General features: G+C 37.8%; 1 long non-coding RNA gene across 1 annotated transcript; it reads right to left on the bottom strand.

The window, feature by feature from the left end:
- Window positions 1-598: 598 nt before the first annotated feature.
- Window positions 599-792, bottom strand: LOC138899645 (uncharacterized). Its single transcript, XR_011411391.1, has 2 exons — window positions 726-792; window positions 599-694 (listed from the first exon to the last, which is right to left on the bottom strand). It is a non-coding gene; the product is annotated as an uncharacterized lncRNA (long non-coding RNA).
- Between the last annotated feature and the right edge of the window lie 20,622 nt (window positions 793-21,414).

Below are 21,414 nucleotides of genomic sequence, written 5' to 3'. Positions count from 1 at the left end.
GCCCATAGATTTTGCCAAAATAAATTTGGGTTTTATTTGGCAAACACATGTTTGGCCATAGATTTTACCTATATTTTGGTAAAATACCAAATCACAAATCTCAAATCCCAAAACTAGCTCAATAGCTAGTTTTGGGCCAAAATATCACTATTACATTTTTAAATAATTGCCCCAAACTTCTGTATTTTATAAAAGAGCCCACCATTTATTATTTTGTAATAATATTGCTTCGTCTTCTTGGTCATCTGATAGTGTATCATGTAGTTTATTATAAAAATAATAATTTTGTACCAAATTTATTTATGTTTAGGACTATGGTTTGCGATAATATAATGAGAGGTCGTTTAGTAGAGTGTGTTAGAGAAAATAATGCATGTATTAGTTTTGTGTATTAGTAATGCTTTGTTTGGCACATCTTTTCAACCTATGTATAACTAATACAAGCATTAGTTATACACTCTATTTTGTATTATCCTATGTGTAGCTAATGCATCGAAAACCATGGCATTAGCAATACAAAGGCTATTAATGCATGCATTAGCATGGTTAAAGACAAAATTATCCTTAAAGTCCCTTAAGTTAAAGAATATGGGGGGCATTTTTGTAAACAATTAAATTTCTTAAACATTATGCAATGCATTTTAATTTTTAATACACCACACCAAACAATGCATAAGAAATAATCTTTGTATAACTAATGCTTGCTTTACCAGCCCATACATTACTAAACCCCTGCATTACTAATACACCTTATTTAGCATTATTCTTATACGCCCTACCAAACGACCCCTGAATGTTATTGATAATGGTACTATTGGGTATTTGTGATAGTTTTTAAAACTTGTAGGTATAAGTAATGTTTCATATTTTTCCAAAATAAATTTGGGAAATATGTTTTGAAAACTGATGTCCAAACACATTTTCATCTTTAAACCAAATTTCACCCAAATCAGATTTTTCAAAACAATTTTGAGAATCTATGGCCAAACGCTAGCTTAGTTTCATTAAGCTTGAAATTGGGTATGATTCGTGGTTTTAGCGTTGTTTGATGTGATTTAGAGGTTCAACTAAGTTTGTATGATGTTTTAGGACTTGTTGGTGTATTTGATTGAGTTTTCGGGGGCCTCAGATGAGTTTTGGATGGTTAACGGATCAAATTTGGACTTAGAACAATTGAAACTTGTTGTTGCCTATTGATGCAATCGCACCTGCGGAAAAAGGCTCGCAGGTACGAGCTCGCAGAAGCGAGCTTGGTTGCCCAGAAGCGAAATTGGCTTGGAAAGGGCAGAGGTCTCAGGTGCGCACGCAGGACCGCAGAAGCGGACTCGTACATGCGACGAGTTGATTGCAGAAGCGGAAGTGAGAGGGGAGGGGCCTCATCGCAAATGCGGTTTAGGTTCTGCAAATGCAAGGCCACAGAAGCGGACCTCTTGTCCGCAGAAGCGAAAGAAGCCACAGAAGAGGGGAGGACCTCGCATCTACGAGACCGCAGATGTGGTTAAGTACTCCGCAGAAGCGAAAATGCTGGGCAGGCTACAAAACAGAAGGGTCCGACATTTTTGTTATTTTGGACATTCCAACCACGGTTTTGGGGCGATTTTCAGAGAGAATACACGGGAAAACTTGAGTTAAGTCACTTGTGATCATTGATAATCAATAATATTGGATTATCATTGAGCATTCTGACTAGATTACGTGTTTTTGAGGTGAAATTAGAGGATTTGGGCCTAGGGATTTGAAAATGAAATTTGGGGATTTGAAGGTCGAGTTTTTGTCAGAATTTGGTATATTTGGTATGGTTGGACTCGTGGTTGAATGAGCGTTCATATTTTGTAACTTTTGTCGAGTTCCGAGATGTGAGCCCGGTGATTTTTGAGCGTATTTTTGGATTTTGTGGAAATATTAGTATTTTGATATGGAATTAATTTCTATAATTTGTGTTGACTGAATCGAATTAATTATGACTAGATTAGAGCCGTTCGAATGTTGATACATGCAGAATAGAATTTCTAGAGCATTATTTAGCTTGCTTGATATTGGACTCGCCTTGTTCGAGGTATGTAACTCTTCTAATTATGGAGCCGAGGGTATGAACCCTGATTATACGTGTTATGTGTTTGGTGTTGAGGTGACGCACATGCTAGGTGATGGGCGTGTGGGCGTGCACCGTATGAACTGTGACTCCGTTATTTCTGTGGTACTGTGTAGTTACCTCGACTTATCTGTAATCATGAAATCTCTACGTACTAGACTTATCGAGTTGTGATTCATGTCAGAAACCATGTCTAGACTATATACTTATCCTGTTGGGACCCACTATGGTCATTACTACCGTTGAGTTATTTGCTTACATTACAATTTCATACCCAGTCATGTTCATTCATTGTATATCATATCTCAGTCTCTGTTGTTATTTATTGATACATCATATCATCATTTTGGGCTAGTTTCATGGCATTGTGGACCCGAGAGACTGGACAGATTGATGAATGAGTGTGGTCGAGGGCCTGATTGTGAGATTATTGATACTATAACACGTCAGTTATCCGTGTGGATCTAAATATTGATACTATAGCACGTTAGTTGTCCTTGCAACATGTGAGTTATCCGTGCAGATCCATATATTGATATTATAGCATGTGATTTGTCCGTGCGGATTATAGCGCTTGGGCTGAAGGAGCCCCTCTGGAGTCTGCACACACCCCAGTGAGCGCAGGTACCTATTGAGTGCGAGTTCGAGTGTCGAGTGATTGGGAGGACTGAGTGGATTGATACTCTGAGAGCATGCATATGGTTGTTCATAATGTTGCGTTGCATTGACATGCACACTTGACATACAGTCATAGAGATGCATTTTCCTCATGCTATACGATATTGCGTCAGTCATGCCTTCACATGCACCTTGACATGTAGGCATAAAGATGTACTTTTCCTCATGCCATTTGATAATGAAACATTTACATGTTGAACAGTTTTGGAAGGAAAATCACGATTTTGTAAACTTACTCATATTTTGGTGCTTTCGGTAAAAGATTTGGGTTTTTACTGATATACTTAAAAATCATGCCTATTTTCTGGAATTGTGAACGAGCTGAACATTATATTTTTGGGTTATTTCATGTATCACTTTTTATTATATTGTTATGAGCTATTGTTGGCTATTGGTGTTGGGGCTTTGACTTGTATACCCGTTCATCACTACTTTCAACCTAAGGTTAGGTTTGTTACTTATTGAGTACATGAGATCAGTTGTACTCATACTATACTTATGCAACTTGCGTGTAGATTTTTGACCCCGATGTTGCTGCGTACGATGGGAGATGGATCTGAAGATGTACCGACGTTCCAGCCATTGCTGCCTCTTATTAATGGTAGCTTTAGAATTTTTAATATGTTCATGTATATTTCAGATAGATGATATATTTTTATTTCACACCAGTTTTGTAAATTCTAATCTTTGAAGCTCATGATTTGTACTACCAGTCCTTAGGGAGTGTATTAGAGTCAGTTAATTATCATTTGAATCGGATTATTATTATTTGTCTTACCTAGCGAATGAGGTTAGGTGCCATCATGACTAGTTGGATTTTGAGTCGTGATAAGGTGGTATCAGAGCTCTAGGTTCATAGGTTCTATAAGTCATGAGCAAGTGTCTAGTAGAGTCTTGCGGATCGGTATGATGACGTCCATACCTATCTTCAAGAAGCTACATGGAATTTAGGATAAACTTCTCATATTTCTTTTCTTATCGTGCAGAATTGATTCAGCCTGAAACATAACTCTTTGAATTCCTTCCATGCATATGTATGCTCACATGAGCGCTCGGTATCAGCTGTGCATAACCGGCTTGTGATTCCATGAACGAGGTTCGAGATGTGTATTCTGTGTTTTGGTGATGGGCCAGTCTAGAGGACTTGAGACCAGGTTTAGACCGCAGCTTAGACTCGGTAGTTTAAGTTATGAGAACTTGTATATTCTGACTCATATGTCCGGTAGTGTCCCTATAAGTGGAATTTGTGGCTCGATGAGCGGTGGAATGACTATATGATAAGTATGATGTGACTGCGGAATGTGTTCAGATGGCTTGAATGTGATAAAAATGTACTATTGGGTGCTTGGTGTCTGTCTTGATTTGACGTATAGTCGCGAGTGTGTTGAAGGATCTTTCATGCTGTTTAATTGTGACACAAATTAGGTTTTCCTATCTTATTAATGAATTCAGACTCAGAAGGATTAAGTGATTGCGTAGTAGTTGCTGCTATGAAAGGGTATAGCAAGATGCCAATTTGAGGCTAAGCAGGTGGTTTATCTCCTGCGGAGTAATCTACATAGGTGTGTTCCTTATAATGTTGTGTGGGGAGTTTCATTTCTACCAGCGGGGTATGTGTTGAGATTTGAATTTGAATTCGGTTGAGAAAGTTGACTTGTGTCAAGAGAATAAATGCAAGTTTAGCGGATGATTCAGGTATCTTATGGTTAGTGTTGCATGAGCTTAAGAATAATTTTTGTTGAACTGAATGCGGTATTATGGCAGTAATAGAGTATGGGTATTGTGAGTTATGGAACATTTTGTTCTATGGCTTTGAGCCAAGTGGGGGAGCCTGCTGCGGACGGTTTAATTTCATGGTTATATATTAAATTTTAGTTCTGGTTTGGGACATACTTGTGGATCAGTTATGACTGTAGAGGTTGAGATCGAGGATGACTCGATCAAGAAAATTCTTGAATACGGGTAGCATTACACTTTATGAAAATATGAAAATCATGGAATGATTAAGTTGTTATTTGAAGGATGTAGTACGCATGGAGTATGAATTTGATTGGTGGTGCTAAGGCAAGGTTACTTCTTTGGGTGTTGTTATACTAATGAGGCATTTGTCTTTCGGCCCGTTTGGGCGGTGCAATTTAGATTTGAGCAAAGTGGGTGACTCTCGAGAAGGTGCTGATGGATTCAAAAATGTACAAGTGGCAATTACAGATTTCTCGAATTCGCATATCGCTAGAGGTTATTTACATTGGATGGTGTCAGAACTTGCGGTAATTCCATATGACTATGGATTCTACATTTCAGTATAAGGAAGGAAAGAGGAACAATTGTAAATTCACATACGGTTTTTCAGAGTGGGTGTCTCGATTGTGATATTTATAGGGTGCTTAAGAAGAATACAACGACTTATGGGACTTAGGGCGGTGTGGTTTTATGTTAGGGTGTCTTATAGTGAGCTTTGAGTAAGGATCGTAGTGTTCTGACAAGAAAAAGTGTTAACTTGAGGGTAATTCAGAAGAAACTCGGAGAAAATAGGATAACTGGGTAGTAGGCTAGACCAGTATGGTAATGGTATGCTCGGTTCTTTTGGGTGATCATGATATAGTGAGGCCCTACAGATGTTTTGGTGGCAATACTCTCGGATTTGGAAATATGTGTGGCTTGGTTGAGTTAGAGGAATTCAGTTCTGATAGCTTGGTTATGTGCAAATGGAGTTCAAAGTGTTCTTGATGATTTCTATCACAATTTGAGATGGATATGTCCTACCGGCATGAGGAACATGTTGTGTATTTTGATTTCCTCCTGTATGGGAGCAAATTGAAGGTTTCTAACTAACCGAGTATGTATTTTTGCTTGTGACTCAGAGTGTTAATGAGGATCTCGTGTTCTTGTAGGATAGTCTTATAGGGGCGGTGAGTGGAGTGAGATTGGGATATGCATGTGCAAGTATACGATTCAGTTTCAAAAGGGAGGTAATGAGTTTATGGAGAACAAACGATTTCAAATATTGGTACTAGTAGTATTACCCGAGCAGAGTGTACATTCAAAAAAAGGACACACTGTGTTTTGCACCTACGGATGTTTTATTGGTATCGCAGTATTCGCCTGATTGATAGACTGTCGATATTTAAATTATTGCTATGTGGCACAGAAGAATTATGGAAGTAATCCTCGTGAGATGATCGTGCATGAGAGATGTGTTAGATATTCGGGCGGTGGAGTAGGGAGCAGATATGATGATTCGTGTGTTCTATGAATTTGGGAGACTGGGAGTTCTGAGAAGTAGATTGTTTCGTGACTGTGAACTGTGAACTGTGAAAATGTGGCCAAAACTATCCAGATGATAGTATATGTTATGGTTAGGTCATTGTGGACTTTTGAAGGAGTATGTATCTATTTATGGGTGACCAGAGTTGATTTGGAGTCCATTGGTAGGCCCAATGAGGGTGTGTATTCTACACCAGGTCGGATTGGTCGACTCCGTACTGCTATTATTGGGGGATGTGCCATTCGGTTAGAGTGAAGCTTATTCGTGCTCTGATATCATCTATGTGTTACTCCTCTACGCTATGAGGGGTTGTGATTTGTTGGTTATAAGCACACATGGTGTGGTTCTGTTTGGGCCTTATAGCGGAATTTGAGCGAGATGGATATTAGGGTGATGAATGGTTGATTGCGCATGTGGTTATGTTCTCTCTGGACTGTGCTATATTGTGCTATCTACTTCTCCGTGGTTATGGTCATGCACGTTGGGAACTTGATGTCAAATTGCGCGCGGTTGTTGTCTTTGAGCATGGTAGCTGGAGGTATTTAATATGGACAAGTGTTTGGATGGGATCACGCATTGCAACGGGGATACATCAGGATAGGATCCTTGATTTAGAGTCGTGTGTTTTGGTTCTATTATGTATGATGAGCTCATCGCATTGCGATTGTAGTGGTGCTTGTTGAACTTGCGAAACGGTTCTCTTCTTCGAGACCTTTCCTATTTTTGGGTGCACGGATTGCACAATTTGTGGCTTGAGTTATCTTGGCGTGGCAAATCTATGGAATAGTCGTGTTTGATAATATAAGGTCATTGGACCTATAATGGGTACTATCAGATTTGATTATGGTATATTTGGGAGAGTAATATCAAAAGTCGGCTTAGAAAGTGATTATGGTTCTGGTTGGGGCGAGAGAGCTTCATGACATGTTGATCTGATAAGTGGTTATGAGATTCCGCGTGTTTCTTTCATTATCATTAATGTACAAAGGTTTTGGAATGAGTTTTTGTTGATATGGGGTTTAATACTAGTACTCGGTTGGTTTTGAGTAGTTACTATGATCGGAAATGGTGCTGCGAGTATGCGAGTTGTGTAGTATGTTATGTGATTATATATGGGGTTATGGCTATGGCTTGATACAGTTTGTTCAGACTTATACAGTGTGTAAATGTGAGATTCAGGTCTTGAAAAGAAATTCTGAATGTTGGAAATTGAATTCCAAGATTATAGGCTAAGGTTTAATTAATAATTTTCAGTTATTTTGTGTTGTCAGGCCTACATAGAATTGGGTGACGTGGGATAACCCCCGGGCATGTGCTTGGTAAGGTGGAACAGTGATTTAAAGGCTTAGGAACAACTCTTGGCACGTTTGAGGACGAACACATGTTTAAGTGCGGGGAGAATGTAATGACCCGACCGGTCGTTTTGAGTATTACAACCTCGTTCCCCCATTTACTGCTTATCCTGTGTTCAATTAAAATAATGTGACTCATCAGAGAGGGTTCAGAATGAATTGGAACACTTAGTTCCAACATTTAAAGCTTAAGTTAAAATAGTTGAATGGATGTTGACTATGTGTTAATGACCCCGGATTAGAGTTTTGATGATTCCAATAGCTCCGTATGGTGATTTTGGACTTAGGAGTGTGTCCGGAAAATTATTTGGAAGTCTGTAATTAAATTAGGTTTGAATTGGCTAAAATGGAAATTTAAGTTTAGAAGTTGGACCAAGGAGTTGACTTTTGAATATCAGGGTCGAAATCCGATTCGGGAAATTGGAATATGTCTGTCATGTCATTTATGGCTTGTGTGCAAAATTTGAGGTTAATCGGAATTGATTTGATAGGTTCCGGCATCGAATGTAGAAGTTGAAAATTCTTAATTTCATTAAGCTTGAAATGGGGTGTGATTCGTGGTTTTAGCATTATTTGATGTGATTTAGAGGTTCGACTAAGTTTGTATGATGTTTTAGGACATGTTGGTATATTTGTTTGAGGTCCCCGGGTGTCTCAGATGAGTTTCAGATGGTTAATGGATCAAATTTGGACTTAGAACAATTGAAACTTATTGCTGCCTACTGATGCAATCGCACCTGCGGAAATGGGTTCGCAGGTGCGAGCTCGAAAAAGCGAGCTTGGTTGTGCAGAAGCAGAATTGGCCTGGCAAGGGCAGGAGCCGCAGGTGCGCATGCAGGACCACAGAAGAGGACTCGCACCTACGACGAGTTGATCGTAGAAGCGGAAGTGAAAGGGGAGGGACCTCATCGCAGAAGCGGCTTGGGTTCTGCAAATGCAAGGCCGAGGAAGCGGACCTCTTTTCCGCAGAAGCAGGGAGGACCTCGCATCTGCAAGACCGCAAATGCGGTTAAGTACTCCGCAGAAGGAGAAACGCTGGGTAGGCTACAAAACAGAAGGGTCCGACATTTTTGTTATTTTGGACATTCCAACCACGGGTTTGGGCGATTTTCAGAGAGAATTCACGGAAAAACTTGAGTTAAGTCACTTGTGATCATTTCTAGTCAATAATATTGGATTATCATTGAGTATTTCGACTAGATTACGTGTTTTTGAGGTAAAATTAGAGGATTTGGGCCTAGGGATTTGAAGGTCGAGTTGTTGTAGGAATTTGGTATATTTGGTATGGTTGGACTCGTGGTTGAATGGGCATTCATATTTTGTAACTTTTGTCGGGTTTCAAGACGTGGTCCCCACTGGCAATTTTTGAGTGTAATTTCGGATTTTGTGGAAAAATTAGTATTTTGATATTGAATTAATTCCTATAATTTGTGTTGATTGAATCGAATTAATTATGACTAAATTCGAGCCATTCGGATATTGATACACACAGAATGGATTTTCTGGAGCATTGTTTAGCTTGCTCGATATTGGACTCGGCTTTTTCGAGGTAAATAACACTTCTAATCTTAGAGTTGAGGGTATAAACCTTGATTATATGTGTTATGTGTTTGGTGTTGAGGTGACGCACATTCTAGGTGACGGGCGCGTGGGTGTGCACAGTGTGAACTATGACTCCGTTATTTTTGTGGTACTGTATAGTTACCTCAACTTATCTGTAATCATGAAATATCTACGTACTAGAGTTATCGAGCTGTGATTCATGTTAGAAACCATGTCTAGATTATATACTTATCCTGTTGGGACCCATTGTGGTCATTACTGCTGTTGAGTTATTTGCTTACATTGCAATTTCATACTCAGTCATGTGCATTCATTGCATATCATATCTCAGTCTCTGTTGTTATTTATTGATATATCATATCATCATTTTGGGCTAGCTTCATGGCATTGTGGACTCGAGAGACTTGAGAGATTGATGACTGAGTGAGGCCGAGGGCCTGATTGTGAGGTTATTAATACTATAGCACGTGAGTTATTCGTGCAACACGTGAGTTGTCCGTGTAGATCTAGATATTGATATTATAGCACGCGAGTTGTCCGTGAAGCACGTGAGTTGTTCGTGCGAATTATAGCGCTTGGGCTGAAGGAGCTTCTCCGGAGTCTGCACACACCCCCAGTAAGCGCAGGTACCTATTGAGTGCGAGTACGAGTGCCGAGTGATTGGGAGGACTGAGTGGATTGATACTTTGAGAGCATGCATATGGTTTTTCACTATGTTGCATTGCATTGACATGCACACTTGACATACAGTCATAGAAATGCATTTTCCTCTTGCTATACGATATTGCATCATTCATGACTTCATATGCACCTTGACATGTAGGCATAGAGATGTACTTTTCCTCATGCCATTTGATAATGAAACATTTACCTGTTGAACAGTTTTGGAAGAAAAAATCTCAAATTTTAAACTTACTCGTATTTTGGTGCTTTCGGTAAAAGATTTGGGTTTTTACTAACATACTTGAAAGGCATGCCTATTTTCTGGAATTGTGAACGAGCTGAACATTATATTTTTGGGTTATTTCCTGTATCACTTCTTATTATATTGTTATGAGCTGTTGTTGGCTATTGGTGTTAGGGATTTGACTTGTGTACTCGCTCGTCACTACTTTCAACTTGAGGTTAGGTTTGTTACTTATTGAGTACATGGGGTCAGTTGTACTCATATTAAACTTTTGCATCTTGCGTGCATATTTTTTATGCTGATGTTGCTGCGTACGACGGGAGTTGGATCTAAAGATGTACCGGCGTTCCAGCCATTGCTGCCTCTTATTCATGGTAGCTTTAGAATTTTTAATCTATTCATGTATATTTAAGATAGATGACGTATTTATATTTCATACCAGTTTTGTAAATTCTAATATTAGAAGCTCATGATTTGTACTACCAGTCCTTGGGGAGTGTATTAGAGTCAGTTAATTATCAATTGAATCGGATTGTTGTTATTTGGCTTACCTAGCGGGTGAGGTTAGGTGCCATCACGACAAGTTGGATTTTGGGTCGTGACAATTAAGCTATCTTATTTTTTTGTGTTTTAGTGTTAAACTAATAAATAACCCGAAAACTAAAAACACATGCGCAAAATATGTAAAACATCAATAATTTTACTATTATATATTTAATGTCATATATACAACTCAGAATACATATCAATGAGTCCCATAGCCTGTATGCTTTATAGCATTGGCTGGCCAAAGGCACATCTCATCCCGCCTGGCTACGCTATCAGGATCATCCTCATCCCGTCGCTTCTTTATCAGAGGATGCGCTGCAACATGATCGTCAGTAAGGCTGGCAAGCTCGGTAGAAGCGACCGTTGGGCTATCAGTAACCTACAAAATAATAAGATATTTTAGTATATGAAATATAGAATACTAGCATACGTGTTAGCAAAAAACTTTTAATGGTCATACCATGATCTCAACGGGCTCCTGAATAAGATCATCCGTCTCCGGCAAGCGAATATCGCACAATGTGGCCTCCATGACGGGTGATGACGAAATCTTTAAAAACATATAAACACTTTAGATATTACTGACTAATATATAAGGTAAAATCAAATTGAAATAATAGTAATACAAACAAACTTGCGCCTGAGTAGCCACACAATGCTCTGTCGGAACATTGAGGTGCACTGGAGTAGATGAAGGTTATGACATCTCGCGTCGATGTGATGTATCCCTATCTGTACCACATGGATTCTCAGTAGCCCTCGGTGATGAGCCATATCTCAGTTTTCGTGCACTATGCACCTCTCGTATCGGACGATCATTAGCAACCCTCGATTGCTCTGGACGATCAGGAAAATACTGATCCCACTCATGCTATATAATGGTCATGCATGCGATCAACACTGGAGCTGACAGGGTCAATTGTGAAGTCCCTGGTGACAGCTGAAGGCTGAATGATGGCATATCATGAGGAGCATCATGTGGCTCAGGGTAGTCACCCGGCCGATCATCTCTAATATCCTCCATGGGTGCCTCAACGCCCCCTTGTTGGGGAGCCCATCCTCGTCGACCACCATGACCACGTGGGCCACCCTTTCTTCTCTGGCCACGCCTGCCACGTCTACCACGTTCAGGGGACACTTTTGGCCCATGATGGTACTCCTCGGGAAACACATAAGCAGCCTCGTATCATAAGCACGCATCCTCTCGGGCACGTCTCAATGGGGTAGCAGCAAGATTGGTAACCCGACGGCCAAGCCCATGCACAACTGTCGCTCCCTCGCCTGTATGATGTAGCATCTCCAATCCCAATTGGTAGAACTGGTGTAAGCCAATAGCCTGCATAGCATATAAAATATTAATTAAGGAAAGATGTTAAAGTAATGTAACATTATAAGTAAGTATAACAAATAACATATCAGTGCCCCATGCCTCCCGACGTATGGAACGTATCGACCACCAGCGTGATGAATGGGATTCCCGATGAGAAGTCGGGTAACATTGCGATCCCAACCCATGTACTCATGCTCCCCGTCCAAATGGTTAAGTGGAGGGTATAGCGGAATCATGCCATACCTCTGGTCCCAATCCTCTATTTGGGCCTCTAGCCAGGCCAAGTATGTCTGGTCGACCTTGCGACGATCATCCCATTGGTAATGTGTGGAATGCCAAGTGGGCGGAATAGGTACAAGATAGGGTCGACCAAACTATCGAAGGACTTGCACGGTGGCATGATGCTCAACTATATCGAGACGTATAAGTGGGACCGAAGACATCCACATAGCTCGACCGCGGAAGCTAATCTGGCAATCCAGCGGTGAGTGCGTTGTTGTATGGACTCCATATGAACTATTTATTTAACATAAGAATCGTGAGTAAACGCAAGACATATCAAGCCAGGCCAAGTAAACTTAAGTATATATGTACCTGAGCGCCTTCAAGTAAATCCAACAAATCCCTGTAATAATGGAGATGATATCGAGCTTCTACCTCGCGGGAGTGGCCTTGCCTATCTACCCACCTCCTAGCTAGTGGGAGAAATAATGGAGGTGGTGCATCCAGAGCTATCAGTGGCAGAGGTGGCTGGAACTGCAGGAACCGCTCCCAGGCCCAAACTTAATATAGATTGTAGACGTAAACTTTAAATCATTTTTTACTATCTCTGTTATAATCATGAAAAGAATTGACTATGTTTTCACCTGCAGTAGCGGTATAAAACTGGTAACGTCTCTCATGGTTCCTATGCACGCCCGACACATCAGCCTATAAAGGTAAGCTAGAACAGATCCACCCCAGCTGTAACCAGGTAAGTCATCTAGCCGCTCCAGATGATGTAGAAATCACAAGCTGACTAGGTTTCCCTAATTGTTAGGGAACATAATACCACCAAACATCAGCAACAATAGCCTCGTCTGCCAGCCGATATCCTCTGGCAGTGAGTCATCAGTAATCTCCGCGTACAATGCCACCAGATGCTACCTAACGGGCGTCAGCTGTAATCGACTAGCACCACTCAACGCAGTCGGCTCCGCAGGCTGGAAACTGGTGAGCCTCTACAAGATATGAAGGTAGTCCTCTCCCGTATAGTCCCTACGAGCATGCGGGTAAGCTACAGGTATACCATCAACGGGCAACCTGAAAAGAACCTCCACGTCCTCTAGCGTGATGGTAGCCTCGTCGATGGGTAGATGAAACGTGTGCTTCTCCGGTCGTCACCGCTCTATCATTGCCGTGATCAGGGCCTAGTCGAACTACAACCGGCTAATCTCTAACTGTATGAGGATGCAGTGGGCGGTCCCTAATAAACTCCCACAGATCGTCTATACGTTTAGGATGGAAGGTCTGAGACAGACACTGCCCATCTCAGATGTGTGAAGACCTATGGTCGCCCTGGAGCAATAATAGCTCTCGAGATGCAGGTCCGGGATGCACAGGGGGAAGCTCCATGATGATGTGTGTAAATTAAACAGTATTAATTAAAGTATTTTCCTATTTAATCGTTTAACATCTTTAAATATATTGCTATATTAATATTTAATCGATAAATTTTCTATATTGTTACTTAGGTTGATACATTTTCTATATTATTATTTTATATGTTTGTTTCTTATATTTTTGACTAAAATTCGGCAGGGTTTTGTTTGAACTATCATCTTTTTCAGCTATTTTTGGGTTATAAGAGAATTAAATAATTAATTTTCATAACTAATCATGATATATTTAATAACTATTCATATAATAGTACTTAGTTTGATAAATGTTCTATATTATTGTTTTATATGTTATTTTCTTATTTGTTTGACTAAAATTCAGGAGAGTTTTGTTTGAACTATCATTTTGTTTCCAGATATTTTTGGGGTTAACAGAGAATTAAATATTTAATTTTCATAACTAATAAGATATTTTAGTAATTATTCATATAACAAATACTTAGGTTGATAAATGTTTTATATTTTTATCTCATATGTTAGTTTCCTACATTTTTTGAATAAAATTTTGTAGGGTTTTGTTTGAACAATCATCTTTTTTCAGATTTTTTTGAGTTATAATAGAATTAAAAATTAAATTTTCATAAGTAATCAAGATATATTCAATAATTATTCATATAAAAAATACTATAAATTTAATAGTAAATAATATTGAATTTATTTCATTCCTAACGATTTGTTTGTTAACTGTCATATTTTGCCCAAATTTCCGGCATCGTCTCTTTTATAATGTCAACTGATTATTTTATGCTTCATATCTAACATTTGATAATTATCTACTAATACATTAAATCCATAATTGAGTACTCTAACCGAGTTTGTTAATGAGAGCACGTAATTTTTATTCTAGACTACAGAATTTTAAAAAGCACTAAAGTCACACTACTCTAAATGGCCATAGACAAAGTCAACTACCATAAGCTAAAATTTATTATCAGTTTTACTACGCTAAAGGGCACTACATAATAATTAAAGGCTAAACATAACACTAAAGGGCAATAAACAATAATAAAGTCACATATTAATATGCGCACAACACTAAAATCACGTATAACACTAATTATTCAATGAAATGATAATATATATTTTTAATAAATTTTTAGCACATAAATAAACTAATCCGGATAAAAAAAATTAATTATATCACAAAACGATCACAAAAAGCATAAAACACAGTAAAAACAACTAATTAGCACTCTACATACATGAGTTTTACCAAAATGTAAGTCGGAATACCTCGATTTATAATTTTTTGAATTGTGAAAAATTGATGATTTGGGAGTCGAAACAAGCAATAGACGAGATCCACTACACGACAACATCTTGGATCCGGTGTTAGCTCGCTAAAATACGGAGGAGACACGATATTTGGGGGACGGGTGGGCTCCAATATAGTTTTTAAGCTTTAAAAATTGGGGGGGGGGGGGGGCTTTTTTTGTTCTGTCGCTAGGAAGAAGACTGGGCAGCTATTTATATAGGTATAGCGCATATATTGGATGCTCTATACCTATCTGTCTTTTCAACTTCAGGTATAGCGCATCCTGTATATGCGCTATATTTATATTTTAACCGCCATTTTAAAGTTCAAATATAGCGCATGGGTTGCATACGTTATATATAAATTGGTCATCAGTTAATTTTTTCACCTATTTTTGTGCTTTGAGTCAAAAAGATCACACTTTGATTGTATGCAAGAGGGGTTTGAATGTACTTTTTCACCCTATAAAGTTTTTCGAAATTATTTCTAGAAGAACTTTTTGACTAGTCACATTGCAGGTGTACCCCGAATATTATATTTAGAGACGAATTTACAGATAAAAAATGAGTGTTCAAACACCAATTAACCTCGACCCGAAATATGTAAAATTATATAGAGAATTTAAGAAAAAGAATATAAAAATATAACAAGCTCCTAGGTTAGAAAAGGCCTCGACTCGCTTTGGCTTATGTTGGGTGCTGAAGGGCTTTGAAAGTCAAAGGGTGAGAGATCGAATCTGATTTTCTCCTCCATTTTTTCTCAAATTATCAAGCACTGTCTTTCTTTTGCTCCAATTATTAGGTCCTCTTTTTTGCTCTTTTAATTTCTACTAGCGACTTCTTTTGAGCCAATACTACTACTTCTATTCTTTTGCTTCTGACTTTGTTTTACCTTCTTTTTTTTTTACTTTTCTTTTATTACTTTATCTAATTCGCTATAGCAAATAAAGAAAAGAAAATTTCTTTAAAAAAACAAAGAGTTCTTCCAGAACCACAAAATCTACTCATCTTTTTTCTCGCTAATTGTGTTATTCATCACAGTTTTGCGACGTTTGTAATATTAGTATTATAGTTTTCTCATCAATTTTTTAATCGTCGTATTTAAATAGTTTTACACTACATTAAAAAAAAAAGAAAAAGATAACACCTACGAACTCAAAAGCATGGATCCGCACCGACTATATTAGTATTAAAAAGATTTTATTTACTTTCTTGGACTTACATATAGTGTTTTAAAGAACGTATAAGTTAGGGATATGAAAAGAGTTTTATTATTATATGGAGTAGTATTTAATTAAGAAAACAGACTAACATGATTCCTTAGGGTGAGGGATCAAATCTGATTTTCTCCATTTTTTCTTAGCTCCTCTTTTTTGCTCTTTTAATTTTTACTAGCGTCTTCTTTTGAGCCAATATTACTACTTGTATTCTTTTGCTTCTGACTTTGTTTTACCATTTTTTTTTTTTACTTTTCTTTTGTTACTCTATCTAATTCACTATCGCCAATAAAGAAAAGAAATTTGCTTTAAAAAAACAAAGAGTTCTTCCAAAACCACAAAATCTACTCATCTTTTTTCTCGCTAATTGTGTTATTCATCATAATTTCACAGCGTTTGTAATATTAGTACTATAGTTTTCTCATTAATTTTTTAATCGCCGTATTTAAATCGTTGCACAATTATACGATGTATTGGCAGTAACTTTACATATATAAAAAAGCACCCACGAACTCAAAAGCATGTGCAACGATTCGACCGGTCATTTTGCTTTCTAGATCTTTGTTCCCCTAAATAAGACTTCCCGTATGTACTTTTACTATTTTATGACTTGCGGGGATGGTTAGTTCGGGATTTGGAAGGGTTCGGGTTGAAATCGAAGCACTTAGTTCCTTGTTATTGGCTTAAAAGGGTCAAGTGTGACTTGGGTCAACATTTGTAGTAAAAAACCTCGGAACCGGGATTTGACGGTCCCAATAGACTCGTATGATGATTTTGGACTTGAGTGTATGTTCGGATCGGGTTTTGGATGATCCGGGAGCGTTTCAGGGCTTAATATTGAAAGTTGGCACATTGAAGGTTTTTCAAGTTCTTTAAATTTGGTTTGAAATTGATTTTGGTGTTATCGAGATCCGTTTGGGATTTTGAGCCCGAGAATAGCTCCGTATAGTGATTTAAAACTTGCACGCAAAATTTGGCGTCATTCCGAGCCGATTTGATAGGAATCGGACGTGCGAAAGTGTTTTTAGAAGTTTTTGAGTTTCATGTTGAATTCATGCGTTTTGGTGTTCATAATTCTAGATGTTATTTTGGTGTTTCGATCACGCGAGCGGGTTCGTATTAGGTTGTTAGATGTGTGAGTATGATTGAATGGGGTCCCGGGGGTGAAACGGATTGGAATCGGGCTCGGAATTGGCATGGGAGAACTGTTGGTGCTTCAGATGTGGTGCAATCACAGCTACGTGGAAAGGGCCGCAGGTGCGAACTTGCAGGAGTGGCCCAGTGGTCGCAAAAATGGACCTGAGGCTGGAGCTGGGTGGTCGCAGGTGTGAGGGTGTTCCGCATCTGCATGCCCGCAAAAGAGATCGAGGCCCCGCAGATGCAGACTTGGGTTGGCCGGTTGTGGGTCGCATAAGCGAAAGGAGTCCGCAGAAGCAGACCCGCATAAGCAGACCCGCAGAAGCGCCCCTCCGTCCACAGAAGCGAGGAAGCTGGAGGCAGTGGAGGATCGTAGGTGTGACCTTTTGACCGCACCTGCGGTTTCGCCGATGCGATCTAGTGGCCGCAGGTTCGAAAGTCGCTGGGCAATGAGGGTTTATAATCCAAGACTTAGGCCATTTTTTCTCACATTTCATTTGGTCTTGGGCAATTTTGAGAGCTCATTTGAGGGGGGATTCTCATCAATATCCTAAGGTAAGTAACTCCCACCCATTTTCAAGTTAATTATGCGGGTTTTAGGTAGATTAAATATGGAATAATTGTGAAAACTTGTGGGATTTGTGAAGAACCTAGGGTTTTAGTAAAAATAAGATTAGACCACGAAATTGATTATGGAATTAAATATAAATTATATATTTGAGTTCCTGAGGCTATGAGTAATATTTATCTTTGAAAATTCCGGAATCCGGGCACGTGGGCCCGAAGGCGAATTTTAAGTATCTTCCAATTTGGGTTGGGTGATTACTCTAATAGCTAAATTATGAAGTTTTGAGTATATATTGATTAAATTATATAATATTTGACTAGATTCGGATTATCCGACATCGATTTGGGGCTTTTAGAGCGGATTAGTGGACCAGAAGTGAGTTTGAGAACGAGGTAAGTCTCTTGCCTAACCTTGTAAGAGGGAACTCATCTCCTTAGGTGTATTTTTGTTGTGAATTACTTTTGTGGGGAGCTACGCATGCACTAGGTGACGAGATTCCATGCCTAGATATATTTCATGAGATGTCCGGGTAGTCTTTGATTTACATCATGCTTTAATTGTACTGTCATGCTTGTTGTGCATATTAATTATCTTAAATAGAGCTGAGACTAGAGATTTTAAAGTTGAAAACTTCCAAGTTTGATTTCTTATTTGGGGAAAGAATTGAGGAATACTTAATAGCTCTGAGAAATTCATGTACTCTCGCATCGCAAGTACTTCCATGAGCGAGAAAAACTTTTCTATTCTCATGGAAGCGGGCCGTTCGCCTCAGCAATATAATATATGCATTTATGGTTCGTGCTGTTTGACCCTCGGCAGTGCACATAGTATTTTATCGTACAACCTTGGCATAAATCGTGCGTGATAATTTTCGAAACCCGAGTACACTTGATTTTATGTTATGGCTTGAGAGGTAAAATATATTTAATAACCGGAAGTGATTTGAAACTAGTATGTGTTAGATGAAGATTTTGGAATTTACTATCAGTTAAAGAACCATTTATTCACTGCGTGTTATTGTGTTATTATTGTTATTTCCATACCCCATCACTATTTAGAGTTTCTGCATTTTATTATTGGCCCATAGTAAGTATCAATGTCGACCTCTCGTCACTACATCTTCAATGTTAGACTGTATACTTACTGGGTACATGTTATTTATGTACTCACGCTACACTTTTGCACTAATCGTGCAGGATCTGAGGTAGGTGCATCTGGTAGTTATGCCGGCGCACCCCCGATACCACGAGGCTTAGTGGTGAGCTGCTTTCGAGTATGTTCTGCAGCACCCGTAGTCTCTCTTTTGCATCTACTTTCTGTCTACTCTATTTCAGACATTAGTTTAGTATTTTATATATTCTATTAGTAGCTCATACACTTGTGACACTAGGTCTTGAAAATATACTAGTAGACATTTGATGGGTTTTGAGTATTTATTACATCACACTTGCTCTCATATTTATTTATGCTTTATTTTATTAAATTTTTCACCTCTTACTTACTTAATAAATAAAAATTAACTATTTCGAAATTGTTAAAAAGAATAAATACATGGCTAGTTCACCGTTTGCCTGCCTAGCGGCGACGTTGGGTGCCATCACGGCCTACAGGGTAAATTGAGTTGTGACAGCATGGATCCGCACTAACTATATTAGTATTAAAAGATTTTATTTACTTTCTTGGACCTACATATAATGTTCTAAAGAACGTATAAGTTGGGATATGGAAAGGCTTTTTTTATTATATAAAGTAGTATTTAATTAAGAAAAAAATTTAACATGATTCCTTAGGGTAATTAACTGAATGAAGTTAATTCAAAGAAACAACTGCGTGTAATATATTGTCTTCGGCTTGCGAGTTAAAAATTTTGCAAACGTTTTTCAAAAAAAATGTATTTTTTACTAATTAAGTAGTAATTTCTTTGGAAAGTTTTACGATTCTTTTTTGTTTTTTTCTTAAAGTCTTCTATGGAAGAAATATTTCAAAAGCAAAGAACATACATAGAAAGAAAATATACCATATTTGTTTTGCACAAATATTTTAATCATTCTAAAAGAAATTAAAAAGAAAAGGAAAAAAAAACCTATCCTTGGAGTAACGATTCCTTTTCATGTCCTTAGCTAGAAAGCTTTTTGTTATTTAAGGTTTGTTTAAACTGAATCCTCGATTTCTAGTTTTTATGGCAATTCAAATCTTATACACAATTAAATATGAAAAGGATTTATAAAATTAAAATCTTACTAGATTTATAATTTTAAATAAAGGAGTTTCTACATAGTTTAAAATTATGAATATTAGAAAAATAATTAAATGACTATTTTGTTTAGTGTGAAATCTATTTTAAAGGATAAAAATGACGAATGACATTTCGCTATGTTTCATACTTATATATAACCAGTCTTTATGTTCGTGCAACGTATCTTATATCAGTATCACAAAATGCGTACTATAAATAATAAACTTCCATCTCTAAAGGAATTATAATATAATTGTTAAAGTTCAATAATCAGTTTCCTAAAATTAATTTACCTCATCAATGAATTCTCGACAAATTAAAGCACACAATGGAATTAAACATTCTAAAACTACAAAGTTATATGATTAAGGTTGAGTTTGGTATAACGGAAAATGTTTTCCGTTGAAAATGTTTTGCTAGAAAATATTTTCTTGAAAAATAAGTAGTAATCTTAGTCATTTTCCGGTATTTGGTATGTAAATTAAGGAAAATAACTTCTCAAGAGTATTCATAAATTATAATTTAGATGCAATAAACATGAAGCCATAAACTTTCGAACCAACAACCTTCCAAACCCACAAATTTCATAAACCTCTGAACCGCTAAACTTTCGAACTCGCAAACTTTTGAACCCATAAACTCTATAATTTCTAAACATGCAAACTTCGAAACACATAAACCTCCGAACTCATAACTTTAGAACTCGTAAAATTTCGAACCTGTAAACTGAAAAATAAAAAAATCAGGACTGAAAATATAAAAATAAAAAATAATTTGCGGGTTGGGGTGGGGTGGGGTGGGGAGGGGAGGGGGGAGGTGGTGCAGAAAAACGAAAAAACAGAAAATAGAAAATCGAAAATACAAAAAAAAAGTAAATTTCTTTTTGCGAGGAAGGGGGGTGGTTCAGAAAAATAAAAAAACAGAAAATTAAAAATATAAAAAAATAAAATAAATTTGTGTGTGGGGGGGGGGGGGGGGGGGATGGGTTGGTGGCATAAAAAATTAAAAAAAATAGAAAATTGAAGTTGGAGGGGGTTGGAGTTAGATATGAGGGTAGGTGGAGTTTTTGGAAAATGTTTTTCTCACTTTTTCTAGGGAAGTCATTTTTCTCAAATTTCAGGAAAATGTTATATCTAGGGAAACATTTTTCAAACTATTTTGCACAATCAAAAGTGAAAAATGGAAAAATATTTTCCGAAAAATATTTTCCTGTCATACCAAACACATCCTAAAGTTGTAAAATAAGTTAAAAGAATGCAATAAAGTGAAAGCCATTAGTTGTGTTAGGTTGTTCTTCAAACAACATGCGATCTTATTACCCTGCAGCATGCACGCCTGCCAACAAAAATTGCCACAAAGAGAACCTTTGAGTATGTCACGACCCCAAAATCACTGGTCGTGATGGAATCTAATCCAACCCGCTAGGTAAGTCAATTAACCACTAACCAATTTCAATAACCATTAATAAAGCAATTAAGTAAGAAATTATCTGAATCTGATACATTCCCCAAGAACTGGTAGTACAAATCATGAACTTCTAAGAATAGAATTTACAAAGCTGAAATGAAATACATACATCGTCTTTTTGAAAAGTACATAAATATGGTT

This window comes from Nicotiana tomentosiformis, chromosome 10, assembly GCF_000390325.3.
Source record: "Nicotiana tomentosiformis chromosome 10, ASM39032v3, whole genome shotgun sequence".
Classification (NCBI taxonomy): Eukaryota; Viridiplantae; Streptophyta; class Magnoliopsida; order Solanales; family Solanaceae; genus Nicotiana; species Nicotiana tomentosiformis.
The sequence above is the reverse complement of the archived record's forward strand: the minus strand, read 5'-3'. Positions and strand labels throughout refer to the sequence as shown.